General features: G+C 35.9%; 1 protein-coding gene and 1 long non-coding RNA gene across 2 annotated transcripts in view; one reads left to right on the top strand and one right to left on the bottom strand.

Annotated features, from left to right (window-relative positions):
* LOC139151902 (probable endonuclease 4) overlaps positions 1 to 18590 on the bottom strand; it is a 577101-nt gene that overhangs the window by 357132 nt on the left and 201379 nt on the right. The gene's annotated exons all lie outside the window — the stretch shown is intronic.
* On the top strand, positions 2856 to 10879 carry LOC139151884 (uncharacterized). The gene is made up of 3 exons (XR_011556505.1): positions 2856 to 3536; positions 4879 to 5126; positions 10415 to 10879. It is a non-coding gene; the product is annotated as an uncharacterized lncRNA (long non-coding RNA).

Genomic DNA, 18590 nt, shown 5'->3' with positions numbered 1-18590 from the left:
CGATATTTATATGATTCTATATACCCAGTAATGGAGACGGAGAATATTTTTAAACATTTCAAAGAGTACACTTGATTTCCAAATCAACTACCAATGACAATGAGAATTTAGTTACATATGATGTTTCTGTGCTCCTGTGAGATTTTGAAAAAGACTAAAAATCCACAATTAACAAAAAAACCTGAACTAAAATTTCTGCCCATGTGGCCAGGCAAAGTCAAAGTCACTGTGAGAGCATTAAGTCCAATCCTGGGCTGCTATTTGTCAATGGCTTTGAGAGAATCCAGAGACATAGACTGCAGTGTGAGATAGAGATTTCAGTCTTGAAGTGTGTGGTTAGATTGTAAAGGTATCGCTAAGTGCATCTCATAATGGCTTTTTCAATATCGACGTCCTGAAGACCTGCAAAAAAAAATCTGTAAAAAATTTTGTTTCTAGAAAGATGTTCTATGGGTACAATACCAAGTTCTTTAAATTCTTTCAGTAAGCAGTTTGATTCATTAATTTTTTAATTTGGTTTTTGAACTTTCACCCCTCAAAAGTCATCATTGTGATATGGGAGAAGACACTTTCCTCTTGACAGAAAAATATTGGAAGTTTATCAGTAGAAAATTTCAAAATGAAGAAGGCAAGCTTAGCAGAGAATGTTGGTGGTGATATCAGAGTTTTTTTTGTTTTTTAAATGGTATCTATTTATTTTCTGTTCTTAAAATAACAACTACAAAAAAAAGAAAATGTGCAAAGAATTTGTTTGTTAGGAAGTGTTTGGCAGTCCCCTTTGTATGAAGTTGAGTGTTGAATTAACAGTTAAAAAGGAAGTTGTGTCCGTAACAGTGACATAATCATTTGCTTCACACAACAAATGCTGGAATGATTACGTCTATTACTTGTATTTCATTATGCAATCAGGAGAATTTTTTGACGGGATGTTTTGAGGAACTGATTGAGTCATCATCTGTTCTGCTGTCTGTTATTTGCACAACAAACACTTGATGAGGTTGCCATGGATGCGCTGTTTTCCATAATTTACTCCCCATGACAACAGATGCCAAACATGTAAATTTGGAAATAAGCAAATTGGATCAACAGTTCCCATCAAATCAACCAGAAAACTCTGAGCAAACACATGGTAAATTGAATTTTGCGTTTACAAACACAGGCATGAAAATTCTCTCTGGGAGAAGATCCTGGGCAACGTTGGAGAGTCACCAAGGCAACGACACGCTGCTTGAAATACCAAAGTGTCCACCATCCACTGAATATTTCATTAAGAAAATACTGATCATAATTAGTTCAACATAACTTTTTTGCAAGTAGTGCTCTGTCATGATTGGCAAGTGAGTGCGTTATTAGTGTTCAGTGATAACATAGAAAGAATACATTGACCCTAGCATAGCCGTGTGACCATTCCATGGCTACGGGGCCGTGCTTCAAATACTTGACATAGTGGGTGTATCGATATGCCTTGGGAAAATCTACCCAGCGCAGGAGGAAAGAATAAATTACCGGGATAGGGGACAATTTTTTTCACACACACAAATCAGTCAGAGAAATTGAGTTCCGCAGATGTGTGTGTAGCCTTCAAATTAGAGGCTGTTGGCTGAAATCAGAACTTTGCAAACTTTCATCAGTGCAAAGGTATCTCTTACCAACAAACAGGTCTATGACAGGATGACATCACTACATCATTTCTGTGAAAAAACTTGCAAATCAAAGTTTGCTTTTGCTTTGGTACATTGTATGCCCTGGAGCTATTGTCTATGACCCCTGACCTGGTTGCCAATGGCAACAAGCTGTACGGGAGCTTGCGGGCAGCTTTTCACACGGAGATAGATTTCACGATTACAGAGTGATGGACAACACAGATTGCATGGATGAGGGCTGAACTTATGTTATTTATGTTCTCAAATCGGCAATAACGGCCCTCGAGACAGCTGTCGCAGGGGGCAATCATGAGCATTTTCCCACTGTATCCTGGTGAACTTTGAAGTTGGTTTCCACTGATTTATAGTTTATTTCTAAAAATATTCGATAAATTTGGATCTCTGCTAAGTTTACGCTGGGAAAGCCTTTTTGTTCACTGGATGGATCCACTTACGACATTTCCGGCACACTTTCAGAATCTGTCAAGTTATAGCTAACCATAAAACATTCTTTCAATTGAATTTGTTTCTTGTGTTAACACATTGTCCCTTTCATTTTTTTTCGCATACAAATTTATGAGCTTCCCCCCTCATGCAATTTGAAAGATACACTGTGTGATGAGAATCGTTTGAATGTTCACACACAACTGCCAAGATTTTTTATGTTCTGTGAAATATTGACAAAGAAGTTCAAAATTGCAGTCGGCATCTGTTTTCTTTGGAATGGGAGGAGAAAAGCAGGTGTAAGGTCCCATCATAAGTTAAGTGAAAATTATTGACTGTAATGTCCGTCTGTCCGAAACGAAGCAAATCTAGGAATATCAATAATTGTTGTCTGATGTAAGAGGTCATGTTTTGCTTTAATGATTTATTGTTTCCGGTATAATGTTCCGGTTTGCTCTCCCAAATCACTGATCGGAAAGATTGCAAGAAAATATGGAAAATATTAACATCAAATTAAAATTTACAATTTTTCTTTACGATATCACAAAAGGTCCTGCCATCACAAAATATCAAAAGCACATTTTGGAATTTCAAAAATATTTTATCTCCTAAAATTACTGTTTTTTTAAGTAAAATGACCTGAAATTCTTTCTTAAGCAAAAATGTTATAGATTAGCAAATTTTGTATCGTGTAAATCCAACTCTTCAAATTAAAGTTTGTAAATATTTAGAAGTTGAATATGACAATGTGTGAGATTGTACCTTTTTCTCTAAAAAAAAGTTCACTTTTTAGAAGTAGGTTAATGGATGTTTTGTCTGTTAGTTGTGACTTTATCTATAAGTCAGTTTGCCAAGACAGACGTAAAACTGACATATTTAGGTCAAATTCAGATGGAAAACATTTGGGGCTCTATCAAAACATTTGTGCAGTCATAGTTTCAACAGTCCGGATCAGATGGGCTTAATTTCGTTGGATAGCAAAGAGTGACAACACCACCCACAACTGTTTGAAAGTGATTTTGGTGAACAGTTTCAATAACAGTATATAGCTACAGAGAGCCCTGATGGGTTTAGTCATATGACCTAGTTCATATGACCCACTTCACAATCTTTGTTTTGTTGTTGTATCTACTATTGATTTATAATGTCCTCGAAACTTTTATCAAGAAGAGACCATGTTTTACTCTCAGCCGACAAGTAATCACATTTCAGTCTTGATTGGAAGTGAAAAAGTAAGAAAAATTTGATACTGCTGAAAATCTGCACAAAAATATCAAATATTTGAATGAAACTCATACAGATTAGATGCTCTGTTTTCTGTCATTAGTATGACAACTTTTTTGAAATAATTATTTTGTCCAGATAATTTTTCAGCCCTGATAAGCTAAGAATAGAAGTATAAAATTCAAGAGTCACCAAATTAACAGGATCTCTTTATTAGTATTCTCGGTAAGTACTGGAATGTTATTGTTCACAGTTTTCTCTCTGTGTGTTTTGGACACTGTAGCTTTTCTGGTCCGGCGTGTGTTGTTTTTGAGCCAGGTACATTACAGGGGTACACGGCAGGGTAGTGGCCATCAGATCAACGCTAAATTAGCAACCTGGCTGGCGATTATTAGATGTTCTTTTAATACATCCCGGTCATTAGACAAAGTCCTTCATTCTCCGACTCACAGTATCAGTGGAAACTGAACTCCCGAAATCAAGACAAGTCCTCAACGTATATGGCTGCCACATGTTTCGGCACACAGAATAAAAGGTTTCAATGCCACACATTTTGAAAGCCAATAGTTTGACCAGATGCGAAGACAGTGACTTCGTTTGTGTGACGGTGTTCTCTCCATATAAGCTTCGGTTGTTTGTGCTCTAAGGATGTCTTGTTTGAACACTGGCCAACGCATGCGTTATGCAGGGCTTAAAGGTCTCCCACAAGGATCCATCCAATTATACTGATAACATGAAAGTATTTTTTTAAGTTTGATGTCTTTAAAGTTAAACTTAATCTACTCATTTATTGCTATTTTCAACTTTCAGCACATCCCTTATCTCTGTTATTTTTCGCCAACTGAAGCTCATTAATTTAAAACTCACTATCACATCTGTCTGTTTGTTTATTGATGGGGGTCTGGGCTCCACTGGACCCGACTGCTTATTTTAATGAAAGTTCATAAAATATTGCTTCTGTTACTATTTCCACGTGTTTTCTTGAGGGGATTTGAAATAACAAACCGGATTGTTGCCGCAGCAACAATATCTCATCTCCTGGCGCGAGGGGTTGCCTTGGATATATTTTTCCGCAGATCGATTCAGGAAAACCAAGTATTCCCAAATCCCTTTTCCCCATCAGGACCTTTAAGAGTATTTTCACCACAGTTTGTGCTTCAATTATCCCAGCATTTCTCAGAATCACTTTTAGCAGTAAGGTTTATTATCATTACAAGGTAAAATATTTAAGATTGGGCAAGTTTATTTGTCTAACAAGATAATTGGCTCTTAATTATTCACCCACAATTGCGTATAATTGAGAATGTTAAACTGTTTATTTTTTTTATACTGATCTTGATAGAATTAGGATTTAAAATGCTTATCAAAGGAAATGGACCATTAGATCTGAGAAGGGGGGTAGTAAGAAAGACACTGTGCAATTTTTTTTGTTGCTCTTCAGGATTTACAAGTTTTATCTCCAGCTCAAAATTTGCATACTGTGCACATTTTGTTTCAGAATTCCTCTTACCGTTTATTGTTAAGGCCAATTTGCGAGAGTAAAAAGGTAACATAATATCGTTTCTAGATTTTTTTACAGATCTGTAGATATTATTTATTTTTGGCTACCCTTTCCAAAGAGACAATGGTAGATCCCCGTGCTGTCAACTTTCTGTTCCTGATCAGTGTAAAAACAAGACTGAAAACAAAAAGGACTGTACCAAATCCAGCTGGGGGAAGACAGGCCCTTTCTACCCCTCCCATCAGCAGTTGAAGGATGATTTTCAATATTTTAGTTCAAGGAAGCAAACACTCTTTCTTCTCCTTCTCTGTGAGGTATGTTTAAATATTATATGTTGAATTGTGCCTTGAATATATGTTTGACTTGCACGTACAATTCATTGTGTTTAACCCTTTGAGTGCTGTAATTTTTCCCACCAAAATTTCAGTTCAACATTTTACAATTTTTATGAATTTTTCTGTAATTTTTTTATTATATTGGACCAAACGGACATCGCATTTCATTTGCTACAGATTTTCATCAAAATTTTGGTAAAAATCTGAAAAAATTTGCCTTGAGTACATTTTATAAAGGTGACAAAAGTTGACTTTGGCACTCAAAGGGTTAATATGCAGCATTCTCATTGACACATAAATTGAAGTCTGGATTAAAAACTGAGGCATGAACAATATTGAAATTACACACGTGTTAGCTGTATTGACAAACTAAAAAGCTATAGTAATTTCAAAACACTTTTGGAGTTCCTAGTTAGACAAGAATTAGAATTAAAAAAGAAAATCACAGTAAAAGAAAGGTATTTTGACATTAAAGCTTTCATATTTTCATCTTTTTCCAAAAGCTTATATTTAGATTGAAGCAAAATCCTGTTTTTGAAAATTGAAATTAAGTAGTGTTGAGTGCATGACTGGAATATCTCATGTATGTGATAATTTGTCACGAGTGTCATAATGTTCAACATAAACTGGAATATCTCATGTTAAAGATAATTTATCATGTGACATAACATCACACCATTATGGGAAAGGTCAGGGGTCGTGTTTCTTTTGAGAAATGATGCATAATTTTTTACAAAAAGTTCACACAAGAAATATGAGAGAGTACCTCCGCTGACAAATTCAATAATTCAACAATTGCAAGTGAAAAATTGCAAACAGATGGGACTCCAAAAATGAAGTCAACAAAACGTACTTCGAGCCAGGCTTATATAATTCAAGTTTTGATCCTTGAATATACCAGTGAATTGCTGATGAAACCTTGTACTTGACTGTCAGAGAATGCATTTGATTTTGAAACTAATTTTGACATCTCAGCAGCAGGAGAGAGTTTAAACACTCAGCTCTTTAAAAGAGCTTGCAAGGTAACTGTCATCTTGAACAGAAACTTTAACAAAGCATCATAATTGACAAACAGCAAAAGAATTTTTTTAAAAATGAAAAAATTGCACAGCTGTCATGAATTGAAATGATGACAACGCTTTGAAAAAAATATGATGCAACCTGACAGTGTGATGATATCTGATTGCATGATGTCATCAGGGGTTGATTGTGATGGCAAACACATATTTAATTAAACAAACAGATGACAGAAGAATCCAAACACAAATAGATACCTTCCACATTCCTACACTTCTATCAGGATGGATAAAATTCTACATCTGTCCATTTTAAAACCTGACCTACATTCTACAGCCATGACTGAAGTGAATTAACACACATATATTGAATATTTCATCTTCCATTGAGAACATTCTCTATACTGTGCGATGTACTATCACAAATATTTCCGCTTGTTCAGAAATATTTCCACAAAATTATTTGCAATGTATTTTGCAAATTCAGAGTTGTTTTGATTTCGCAAATGTGTTTTTCAAAGTACGGGAATAAAAGAACAAGATATAGAAGATGATAAACCTGAATGACCATTAGATGACATTATTACATTATTATTATTATTGCCACACTAACAATTATAGGAATTATAAAATGGAGAGAAACATGCTGAAAATGCAAAAAAGGGATTAACAGTTCACATATTTTTATGGAGAATATGTGTTAAAAAGCATTGTGGCTAAAAGACTTACTTTTGAAAGTAATAATTGCCTTCAGCTTTTATGAAAAGTTGTGATACTTTTGAGATTAATAGCAATATTCAGACCATGAACTTTCACCTAAATGGAAATGATCTGCCGATTTTTTAAATATTTTGAAACTACTTAATTATAAAAAAAATATCAATGTTATGAAAGTATGCTGGGTTCCATCACTCTCTTTGTTTCGTTGTTGTTGTTGCATCGCACTATTGAACAGAGAAAAGCCACCGCTGAAAGTGTGCATTGATACCATACTTGGTCCATGAGATTTATGGAAATAAGCTCATCAGAATATAACACTGACACAATTTCAGTTCAGTCTTAAGATCTTTCTAACTTCCTGTGCAACATGAAAATATTTAGTACATGGAGATGTCAGAAAGGAATCCTTGCTCTGGAGTTACTCTTTAAAATTTAATTTCTTCAGCATACCATTGTCAGGGATACCGAGAGTCAACTACTCACTTTAATTATTGGTTTCTAAGCATCCACTGAAATCGAAATGGGACTTTCAGCCTGCCACGGTATTTGTTGTACAAATTTTTTTTGTGAAAGAAAGCTGTTTTCTTGGTCAAGGAAAAAGCCCTTGTTTGCAGCATGAAGAGATAAACTTAATGACGTCTTTGTGCAATCAAAGTAAGATGTTTTGACTTTAAGCATTTTACCGGAAAGGTACGTGGCACGTGGAATCAATAGAAGCTCACTTGGTCAAAGGGAAATGGAAACATCAGATTACTTCTTATACAGATGGATGTTGTCAAGTACCATTTTACAATCCATGATTGTACATGCATGAAATCTATCAGATTCAAGGAAATCATAAAGTGAAGTTCGTCAAACAAGAAGTTGAAAATAATATCCTGAACCACTTTAAATTTCCTACAAGTTTTGAGATGATCTGAAGCATAAACAAATCTGTACTAGAAGACACAAATACTCAACATTTTAGATTTCTTGGTTGCAACATGTTTAAAAATTAAAGATCTTAAAATCAGGAAATCAACAAAAAAGGAAAAAAATGTAGTTATAATAATTGTTTTTATGGTATCATTATGTTCTTGAATGTTAAAGTGGGTGTCACTTTTAGTATTAAATAACACTGATCTTGTAAATAAAAAAGAAACATTGTACAAACGGTTGTGGTGATTGCCAGCATTACACGTACATATTAAATCTTCTTTGACTTTTAGTGAAAATTGCTGTACGGCTGTACATTTCCACTCATTCATTTTAATTTTGTATTGTGTATGATACTGCTGCATTTGTTATGAACATAATTATCAAAAGCATTTGTTTTATTGTTCTTTAGAATTTGATTGTTATATACTTCAACAAACCTTTTCAGTGTGCTAGCGTGCTGCATGTCAATTGTCAGTGAAATATATATGACTACAGTGCATCGTTTTATCTCCCTCACTGAAGTAACCAAGCAGTGTTTGAAAAGATCACAGCTCCACTGTCCAAATAGACTCTTATAACGAATTATTTCTATTTCACATAGCCCTCTCATTTACAAAAAAGTTTGCTCTTCACATCATCTATTGCCAAAAATGTCAGAAATTTCAACCCAGTGGTAAGAAATTACTACCATAAATATTTTAAAGATGAAATAGTGGCCCTGAAAGGGTCATTAAATTTTAAACAGCTGACCAAAATTGTGATATAAAAGTTTCTTTACAATCCTGTTGACTTGGTCTGTAGGTTTGATGTGATTGAAGCATCATACACAGGAGTAATTTAATACAAGTCGGTTTTTGCTGGTAAAATGTTGTTTCCTGCCTAATGCACTACATATGTTGACTGGAAAATAGACCTGAGTTTTAATCAAGCTAATATCACCAGTTTCCTTAGACTAAACAGCATGGTCACCGTTTACGAGGAGTGTTGCACAAAGTACTTTCTAAGTTCCCGCCAAATTAGCAGCCATGATTTTTCACACTTCAGAAGACTGACCACAACTGCCAGGCCCCTAGGTGGAAAGAATTTTCTCACAGGTATCAGAAACTTGTGTTTTGTGTAGTGCAATCCTTAGTCTCTGTGTAGCCAACCAGGAACGGGGTGCATCATGTCTTCCCAGCATCCCTTGCTCCCTGCCTACCAGGGTTCCTTGCTGTGAGTGGGATGGAGCCTGGGGCAGTATTTTGTCTAGGGTAACAGCCCCAAAGTTTCAAAGGTACTTGTCTCTCCAGTAAGACATGCATAAAAAATACCAGGCATTCAATAACAGAGGCTCTTTCTTTGTTCCCGCCAAAACTATTACACACATTCCACCACATTTTTTCCCGCCATTTTATCTGCTTTTGACGTAGGGCACTTTATGAGTCAGGAGCTGATGGTATATGCATTAACTCTTGATTATGACAGTAAGGACATACCAGAAGCCACATATCGTGCCAGTTAAGTTCTTTTCATGGGGTGAACGAAATTTTAATACTGGTGAAGACTTCACCAGCTTTTATGGATGATGCTTCTCCACAATATTGGCCAAGTACTTTTCATATATATGTATTTATAATTCCGAGCCAAATTGAGTGTAAAAAAAACTCCTTCATACCGTTTTTAAGTTCCTCTGAAGAAACATGACCAGGATCGTGAAAGTTTATCTGGTACGCATTTGTCATATTTATTATTTGAGGTTCCAGTTACAGCATTGCAAAAACATTGAATATCATAATTATTCTCATGAAATATGATCGAGAGAAAGATCAATATACAGGTCATCGGAAACTGCCATTTCCTTTTATGTTCAGTCTTGCGATTGTCGTAAGTTTCATCATGGTGATCATAAGCCTAGCAAAGGTATTTTTGGACAGCAGAGGTTTTGATATATTTCCCATATGAAAGCTACATGCTAAATTTCTAATGGTGATGTAACTGTTTGTTTTAGATATGAGAAGTGACAGCTTTGAGAACGGAACGGTAATCGGTTATTTGTCCGATGTCTCTGTTAAAATGGTTGGCATGCCAATTATACCCCTGTGGTCGGTTTCCATGGAAGCGAAGGTTTGTTTTTAACAAGGGGGAAAGGAAAACCTGTCTAATCATGGCAGGATACCTGATATTAAAGAGGTTGGTGGGAAAACATTTTTACCACCGCAACATAAACCGGGATAGAATAACAATGGGAACCATTTGGGGTCAGATTTTATCCCCGCAAGTTGTAACACTTATTTTTCAGTGAATAACCCACAGTGTGAGTACAACAAACAGCTGCAGTCCCAAACAGCCAGGCGATGAATTCTAGCTCCACAAGGCCCTCAGACACAGAGCAAGCCCTCTATTAGGAAATTGGTATTTCTCCCAGTTGGACGGAAATCCTAAAATATGGCATTTGATAAACTGGATTAGCTCATCAACAGGGAAGCATTGTAGCTTTGTATATATTTAGAAGAAATTCACAGATTTTTTCAGTTTTACAAAGATGCTATAAATTATACAACATAGTAACCATTCTGTTTATTTCTTTTTTACACCTCTGAGAGACTTTTTACATGTCTGCATTTATACTTACAGAGATGAAGTTGAACTTCATGGATGGAACAGCCAATCAGAGAGCCAAAGGTTTATGGTTTGAATGCTGCCAAATAAGCCAATCAGCAAGCCCGTAACATAAGTCACTGAATCTCATCAAGTGTTGCCAATCAGAGAACAGTTCAGTGAAGCAAGTCTGACAACACTGTCAGAAGTTGTCAGTAAGTTTCTCACAGCTTTGGAATTTCAACAATTCTGATGTTGAACAACTAGCCTCATTCTGAACGTCTTGTGGTATTCTCCCGACATGCAGTAAATATCCAACATGCCAAAAGAAAAACCTCAAAGTTTAAAGATAGGAAAGACATACAAGGGTAATTCTATGCAGAGAAAGTGAACTACCACTATAGCTACATGTATATAACAAATAAGTGGTTAAATTTTAATGAATTTTTAAAGCAAATGAAAGCTACTGAACTATATAGTGAACAATCAACTTCATTCTAAATGCCCTGTGGTATTCTTAAAACATGCAATACTCATATATATACATATATATATATATATATATATATATATTATATATATATATATATATATATATGTGTGTGTGTGTGTGTATGTGTGTGTGTGTGTGTTTTAAATACAAATTTTTCAAATTTTGCAAATCTAAGTTTTCTTTAGGTACTTAACATTAATTGACATTGGCAATTCATGAACTTGAACTGCGTTTTTTGTTTTTTGTGAATCACATACTGAGAATCAAGAATTTGTATTTTTGCGAAAAGTACATTTTAGGAGAAAGTAGGACTGTCTTGTCGAAACATAAGGCATAACCCAAGTGGCCCTATATGAATGAAGCAGATAAGTAGCAAATATATACTCATTCATAACAAAGAATATGGATACATTTTCCACATACCCTGGATGGAATAAACCATTCCCAGAGAAAAAAATCACAACATATGTGAACAAATTGTGTGTTGGTTCTCTTCATTAAAGTGCAGGGATGTCGCATCACTTGGCTCAGTGCCAGAAGTTCTCATGGTGCAGACAGCGAGTGGTCATACTTCTCATGTAATTGTATAGGCAACCAATCTAAACAAGAAGGATTAGTGTTCCATTTGAGGAAATTCAAGCCCAGCACTGTCGTTGACATTCTCCGCTAAATCTAAACATGTTTTTTTATGCTTTTCTTCCAAGGTAAAAATAAACTTTTGTATGATAGAATAGAAATATAAACTTTTTCAAAAGTCACAAGCGGGAATATGTTGCCAGAATTCAGAGTAATAATTCTATCATCTGCTCTGTCTTTAGTTGTTTTCAAAATCAGAAATCAAATAGTTATAGATCTTTGGAGGGATAATTGATATGAAAAGAAAAGTCTGCAAAGCTAAAAACAGTACTAAAAGTATTGCTTCCATGTTGTTCTTTTAAGAAAAAGAATATTTACATGACTGTCATACAGTGTGGAATTGGGAAGGGGGAATATGTATGCCTTATAAATTCTGAACTGCAATTTTTATCCATCTTGAAATGTGAAATCAATAAAATTTAGATGTTTGTAACCACCTCTCCTAAGATCCAATAGTTCATCTCATAGTATCACACTTCAAGCATTCTATTATTGTTGTTCTGTTAGAAAAGTTTAAATTCAATAAATGAAACTTTTGTAGAAGGTAATAGTAACTTTCAGTTTCATAACATTTTTTCAATGATGTTTGTCTAAATTTAATATGGAGCTACAAAAGAGGTTGATGGAGAAGAAATGCCATGCAACTCAGTGAAGAAACATAAATGTGAAATATGCAAAGTTGCAAATTAAACATACTTTTTCCATGGTAACTTGAAATAAAAAATGTTTATAACTTGAAATGTTTATAACTTATGGTCAGTTAAGACCAAACTGGAAAACCCGCACCATCAAATCAACATCAGAAATAATTAAAAAAAATCTTCCATAAAGCAAGCAAAAATCTTCCATAAAATGCATTCTAAATATTTTTCTATCTTCAAACTTTGACAGTTTGTGACTTAAGACTAAGAGACAAGAAGAAGGATGCTCTCCATGTTGAAGTAATGCAGTCTAAACTTGGCTACAGAGATCACAAGGTTTTACCATCTGCCTGACAACTACCACATACTTTTACAAGGATTCTTCTTTCCTGTGGGAACCAGCAAATCATGTCTCCATTTCAACGAAATATCATCTATCACTTTGGAGATCATATTCTCATATTAACATTTCTGTGTTGTAAAGGATAAGGTTCATAATTAATAATTATTGCACCAATAAAAACAAAGGTGAAATGTCATTATTTGATTAAGCTTGAAGCCTTGAGCAATTTTTCATGCGTCACCATATCTTTTTAAATCTCTGCAGTAAATCGTTTCAGGACAAAACAATTTAGATGAATTTCTGAAATGATAGTATGAAATCCATTGTATGTTTCTGTATTGACAGGTTCATAATTCACAACTATGCATCTTGATATTGAATCTTAATCTGCATCTTGATATAGTGCATTACATTAAAATATAATATCGATCAGTTTAAGATGTGCAGTCTTTTAGTAATATCAAAATCAAAAGAACATAACATAGATAACATACATTCAGATATATAGATACATACATATCTCTCTCTCTCTCTATCTATCTATCTATCTATCTATCTATCTATCTTTTATGTGTGTGTGTGTGTGTGTGTGTGTGTGTGTGTGTGTATGTTTAGGCTTGGGATCCCTGATAGACTTTGACCACTGTCAAAATCCCAGGCTATGTTGGTGTAATAAATAAATTGACTTTAGACTTTTATATTTGTGATTCCTTGGTTGAATACTGTTAGAAACTCCTAATAAAATGAAAGTGGCCTACATCTGCTGGCTTTAGTATTGCTGGCAACAAAAGACTGTAATACCACTGTTGGTATGAACGTTGTCGATTTTCCTTAGAATCATTTGTGAATTTATGACTTACTTTAATAATTCTTTGACATAAAGTGTAAATGTTACAGTGAGATGCAGTCTTGACTTTATTTAAAACAAACTAAACAAGTAACGTAAAAGTTTTATACAAATTGAATCTTTAACCTTTGACCCACTAAACTTTTCACCCCGTTTTCAAAAATATTAGCCAAGTGGTAGCCTAAGAAGGAACAGAATTGAATCAGAGGACAGTTTTGAACAGATTACTGGCAATGTAATGCTCTTAAAGTTCAAGTTCCACTATCCACTGAAGCCATTCAAGCGATATGTTATAACTTATGTGCACCTGGCATTTTAATAGCAGGTGTGACTCATAATTCATGCAAATGAGATAAAGTAGTGTTTTTATGTTGGTGCTGTAGAAGAGGACTAACAAATACTGGTAGCACTTATATGCATATTGATGAGTATGCCCTCTAAACTCATGAAATCTTGGAGAAAATATAATAGGAATTTCAGTAAATTTTTGCACTAGCTGGGTACCAGTACCTGTACTAGGCAAATTTTTAAATCAAGGCAATTAATTTAATTAGTGGCATGCTGATTTAATTCAGAGGGCACACTGATGTTGATTTTGTTGATCAGTTTCTCGCTGTACTGTCACTTTTTAACTTTCTATCATGTATGGCCTGCTGAAATTACTGAGCTTTAGTAAAAAAGAGATTTCTTGTCTGTTGACTACACCACCATCCTGTTCAATGACAATGTGTGACAAAGCCTATGCTAGGGGCAAGGTTGGTCAACTGTGCGCTGAAAAAGAAGAAGAATAAAAACATTTTTGGTGAGCTTTCAAGTGGACACGTTATGGAAATTATTGAGATGATATTTAAATTTCCAATATAATGTTACAGCAAATAGTAGATCAGACCATAGATAGTAGACCATAGAGAGTAGTAGACCATAGTAATGTCTACGATCAGACCATAGACAGTATACTGTCTATGATCAGACCATAGTAGACCATAGACAGTAGTATCTATGATCAGCCATTTTGACAGTAGTGTCTACAATCAAACCATGGACAGTAGTGTCTATAGACCATAGACAGTAGTGTCTACGATCAGACCTTGCATAGACAGTAATGTTTATGATCAGACCATAGACAGTAGTGTCCATGATCAGATATCCCAGTGTCTACAATCAGACCACAGACAATGTCTATGATCAGACCATATGCGGCTCTTATCAAAAATGATATTCAATCAATGAGTCAGGACTTGTTGCCTCAGCAAAAGGCAATAAACCATCGTCATATCTTTTGTCATGTATCAATATTTGTTTTTCTTGCAAAATTTTCAATAAAGACAACAAAATATATTGGTTTGGACTTGTTCACAGGGTCAGCGGCTGTGTCTCATTGTTTGTTTCCCCTCATTTGCAACAATGTGGCAATCAGGGAACAGATTGTTTTGATCATGCTGTAACTGGTCTGCAGTCAGGTTGTTGCAAACCTAACGTAGGAACACTTTCCCACGGTTCCACAGTTCCAGCGTACACAGCCATATATGTACAACTTTGCTTGGGGGAAAAGTGTCCATATAAAATTCTGCACCCTGTGAAAACAAACCCCTTTACCAAGAAAACTGGTAGGCTAACTTCTGATCCTCAGATGGGCTATTTGCTATTAAAGTACAGCTGGTTTTGCCTTGCAAAGGAACATTTTGTGAGTCACACCCCTTCCCCTCCTCTACCTCCCATCACCACATTCTAACCTTTTGAAAAAAACACTGTATCTTTCTTTGATGTTTTCTATAGTTCATTATATACATATATTCTTGTTTCTCCACTCATATACTATAGGCACTGTTTCACAATCCTGTACAGTCGTGTATGCTCCTGGGACTTCTAAAGTGTCAGTAGTTGCTTGCAATGTTTTTTTTACACTAATGGGCAAACTAACTGTGTTATACTTGACCCTACAGTCAAATTGGGCCTAAAGCCATGCAAAAAATTCCACTTCCACATTGTTTTGCAGTTGTCTCTGGGCCTTCCTTTTCTTGGCCTTCTGCCAGACCTGGTCACACGAGCTGCCCACTGCGGCCGCGACAACCACCCGCTCACAGGCTGTGTACGGCAGGTTGCCAGTGACACCAGACAATGGGTCCATAGCTGCATATGAATTCCTTCACTACCTTGTAGACTGTAAGCAAAATAATGGGCACATGTCAGACTATTGTTGTCAGGCGAGGAATACGATTGTAAGGCTCGCACCTCCAACTCCAATCAATAACACTGTGAGGGCATAATTTTATAACAGTCATTGGTACACTGATTGAACTCCTACCACTTGACCACATGCCATGCTTTCCAAGATTCAAAACTATGTCTGTCGTATGATTTTTATCCCCAGTTCAAACCCGGTCACTGCGGACTTAATCTGCAAATCTTGTATTTAAATCGGAGGATCAAATCAGTACAAGTTTGTCCATGCTGTTTTTAATTTAAATTTCCGTGGCATGATTTATGGAGATGATTGATGAAGAATAACAAATAAGCCTCTTGGTCAAGTTGAGCGAACTTTAGCTTATGGTGATGTCAGTTTTCACTGTCCTTAGAGTCTTGGTAACATTCACCTGTTGAATCGAATTTGTCAACTGACAGCGTTGGATTCCGGGATGGACATCAACCATGACTTTCCACCCTGGCTTTGTTGACAGAGTTGCCCAAAACCCCTGCCCCCAACTTGGAAAGTTACAAACGGAACAATTTGCTCGGCTTTTCCGGAATAGGTGAATCATAAGGAAACCCTACTCCAGAGCGGTCAAGTACCTCAGCCAAACTGAGGGTTGGGCTTTATTCAGCTAGCATGTCAGATCAGCAGAGCAAACACCGTGGGTCGTCTTTTCCTTCTGAAGCACATATCAACTCAAAGTGTTTTTTTGGATTGTAATCAAGTGTCGCTGTTTGTATGAGTGGGTGTTTTAAGTGTTCTTTTCCGGGAGCGACCAACTTTCGATAATTAAGTGACATTATGCTTCTTTGGCACAAGCAAACTAGCAGAGTTTTAAATTTCAACTACCCCTTTACATTCTTTTATGTGATAAAAAATCACCATAATGGATGACTTCTTATCACTAAATACTAAGAAATGCATTGAAAAATTTGTTCCAAGTACACAGATAAAAAAGACAGTGTAGTTACAAGTAGATATATGTTTGAGCAGTGGAAACTGGACATTCTAGGTCACTTTCCAACAACATGTGCACTGAAACTGTACTCTTTTGTGTGGAGTGGCTAGGTGAAACATATCTTTATTCTTTTCTCTATTACCGGTTAACTGAAGACTTCAATTTTTAGAAAGTCCACCAAAATGGACAAAATCTGTCCTATATACTCTTGAATGAAAATTTTGTGTTCTCATTGTCCGATTATTTACTGCATGTATGTATATGCACTCATATATATCATACATGTGTACTTTGCCAACCTTTACAAAGAGATTGCAGCCAATGAGAGAACTGCAACTAACAGGACTTTTTTCTTACATTTTCTTTTGTACTGTTCCACAGGTTTATATCTTTTGAGCAAACTACAGCCACATGGACTGTGTAAAACTGGACAAAGTAATCTAATAAAGGAAGCATTAAACTTATTAGTCAAGTACATTTCTGAAAATGGCGTGAATATAGACTTGTCGTCTTGAGTCTTAGTTCAAGTTCTTCTCTGACCTCACAGTATCAGCAGTGCATAAGTCCATCAGGTTAGTATGTTCATCGCCAGCTAGATCATTTGTTTTGCAGAGTCAAAAATTAACTGACTAAATGTGAGGTACTATCTCCTCAGTGATGCAGGATGCAGGCATTACCGATTGGATGCCATATTTGGGGACATGTAATTTAAATTTTACAACACCTGATCTCGTAGGTCATTTTGCAAATGAAATACTACCAAAGAAGGACAAATAATTTCAGGTAGCCTTGTCCACGCTGCTTTGTTAGGTCAGCGTTGTATGGTCTCCCAAACTATGTTGCAGGTAGAGTAGATCCCTGCCTGAATAAAGACCCTTGGCTAGCCAAGTTCCAGGCGCAGCAATCTGATCAGGTGGTCAGGTAAATCTGCAAAGAGCATAAATGTCCAAGTCTGAACTTCTTGTTGACAGCATGTTATAGTAAAGCTGCACGCACATAACAACCTGAAATTTCTACATTTATAGGCATGTCCATCAGCACGTATGTAAGGCGGCCATGCTTCAGGAGGCTAAATTTAATTAAAGGGCCATTAAGTATCAAACTCTCAACTGCAAGCACCACCAAATATTATACTTTGTGAATTGCACTTCCAAAGATTTCCACAAATTATCAATTTTTGACATAAAGATCAGTCACGTAACACCACTTTAGGTTTAATATTAAAAGTGGTCCCCCATTGGACAGCGTGGGTATTAACTCAATTTTTGTTCTGCCTTTGAGATTTATGACTGCTGCCCACAAATGTGTCAACACAGAAACACTGGACACACCCAGTGTATCTACTAGAATACTTGCAAAGTTTGTTTTTTCATAAATATGGACAGGCTGAAGTTCAGCTCTGTTTTGTTGCTCTGGAGAGCTATCAGAGGTGACTCATGGAATGACAACTATTAATGCTCAGTTCTGGTTTACTTTGAAGCTGTTTGCAAAATGGGATGTATGGAACTTGCGTATGGAGCAATGCGTTTGCTTACACCGGAGTAAGGAACATGGGTTAGACAAATTATCCTGTCTGCTCAGCACCTTGCAGTGTTTTTTCCATCAATTCATGATTGCCTTTCATCCCCTAGTCAGTGCGTGTGTAGCCTAGAACTGCTAGCACTAGTGTTTTGAATCCCTAAAACTTAAATATAAAGTATTGGGGTCTAAAATAGCACTTTGGTTCTAGATAAATTTGTTTCACAAAAGTTATCAGTGTGAGTAAATAAAGGAAGTGCCCTTTAAAACACTGTCATAAGAACAGATCCCCACATATTATTTAGTGTGTCAATGTGCAATTGCAAAATGGACTGGGTTTTCAAAGCTCATACTGTGTACCAAGCAGTTCACACGTTTTTGGTGAGAAGCCATATATGAATTTTTTTTTTCCTGTTGGCAAGCAGTGCACACAGCACAGGTCAGGCTCTGCAAGCCTTCAAAATTGGCTCAATGCATCAATATTTGCGGGTACGCATCCAAAGGTCTGAAACCTTTTTTTCAACTTTGACCTGGATACAAAGTGATGAGGCTGTTCGTATTTGGATATACTATTTGCTGATATCC

The sequence above is a fragment of the Ptychodera flava genome, chromosome 15 (genome assembly GCF_041260155.1).
Source record: "Ptychodera flava strain L36383 chromosome 15, AS_Pfla_20210202, whole genome shotgun sequence".
NCBI classification, from domain to species: Eukaryota; Metazoa; Hemichordata; class Enteropneusta; family Ptychoderidae; genus Ptychodera; species Ptychodera flava.
This window is presented reverse-complemented; position numbering and strand designations above follow the sequence as displayed.